Below are 1,112 nucleotides of genomic sequence, written 5' to 3' on the forward strand. Positions count from 1 at the left end.
ATACGTGGCTTTGCAAAAACATGTGGTGCTAAGTGTCCAAACTCACTGACATCGACCAGACTCAGAAAGCATGCTGCAATCCTTTCCCCCGTGCTGAACATGACAGACACAGAAATGGACCAGCTGGCCAACTTTCTTGGTCACGATATTAGAATTCCTCGTGAATTCTATCGATTACCGGAGAAGACACTTCAACTTGCCAAGATCAGCAAAATTCTAATGGCACTTGAGCAAGGGAGATTAGCAGAGTTTCATGGAAAGAACTTGGATGAAATCACAATAGGGCCATATGTTATTTGTCATTATGTCTTTTTTCTCAATTATTCTAATTGCTTCACAATGTTTAACCTATACTCGGTATATCTCCAACAGAAAGAGTTCTTGGTAGTGATGATGATGAAGAAGAAGAAAAAGAAGGAGGTAACGGGAACATAGAGGAAGGAAACGTTGCTTCTGCCGTTGATGGTATGTTGTTAGTAATTTAATGTAGAAAAAATAAGTGCTTCAGTTTATAAAATATTCACAAAAAACGTTTAGCGGTCGTTTTTATTTTGGATTTGTTGTTCTGTCTTTTACTATTGGTCTTGCATAAACACTTTAGTTTGCTACAATTGCAGTATATACACTATGACATACCTTTGGTCAGGGTTACAGCAATATGACCAGTCATGGAAGTGGGAAAAATAGTTCTTTCTTTTCCAAGTGTGATCAATTTCCTCTCCAATATTATTGGTTATGGTCAGCATTTCTACAGTAAAGTTAATGAAGAGCTTTTAATTTTTATAAACCCAACAGAGGAGACTATTCTACGAACTGAGGGGAATAAAATCCCTCAGAACCTGAAGACACCCAGATTGCCAACAGCAGAGGGACAGGAATCGCCTGAAGTCCATGCTGTAAGACATACTTCAAAAGGTACATTTTACAATGTTCTTTTAATTATATTATTTTACATTTGGCAGAAATTGGTCAGAAAATATATCAATCTTCCCTTTTACACTCTTTAAACTGCTGATGCTCTGGACAACAGTTTAAGTGGAAGATATTGATATGCTATAGATCAGGGGTGCTCAATACGTTGATCTCAAAGGTAGTGTGGGTAGATCGCTTGG

At 37.6% G+C, this 1,112-nt stretch overlaps 1 long non-coding RNA gene across 1 annotated transcript; it reads left to right on the plus strand.

Moving 5' to 3' along the window:
• Nucleotides 1-413: 413 nt before the first annotated feature.
• On the plus strand, nucleotides 414-914 carry LOC104948682 (uncharacterized). Its single transcript, XR_798721.1, has 2 exons — nucleotides 414-465; nucleotides 796-914. It is a non-coding gene; the product is annotated as an uncharacterized lncRNA (long non-coding RNA).
• The last annotated feature ends 198 nt before the right edge of the window (nucleotides 915-1,112 follow it).

Source organism: Notothenia coriiceps, unplaced genomic scaffold, assembly GCF_000735185.1.
Source record: "Notothenia coriiceps isolate Sejong01 unplaced genomic scaffold, NC01 NC01_scaffold00014848, whole genome shotgun sequence".
NCBI classification, from domain to species: domain Eukaryota; kingdom Metazoa; phylum Chordata; class Actinopteri; order Perciformes; family Nototheniidae; genus Notothenia; species Notothenia coriiceps.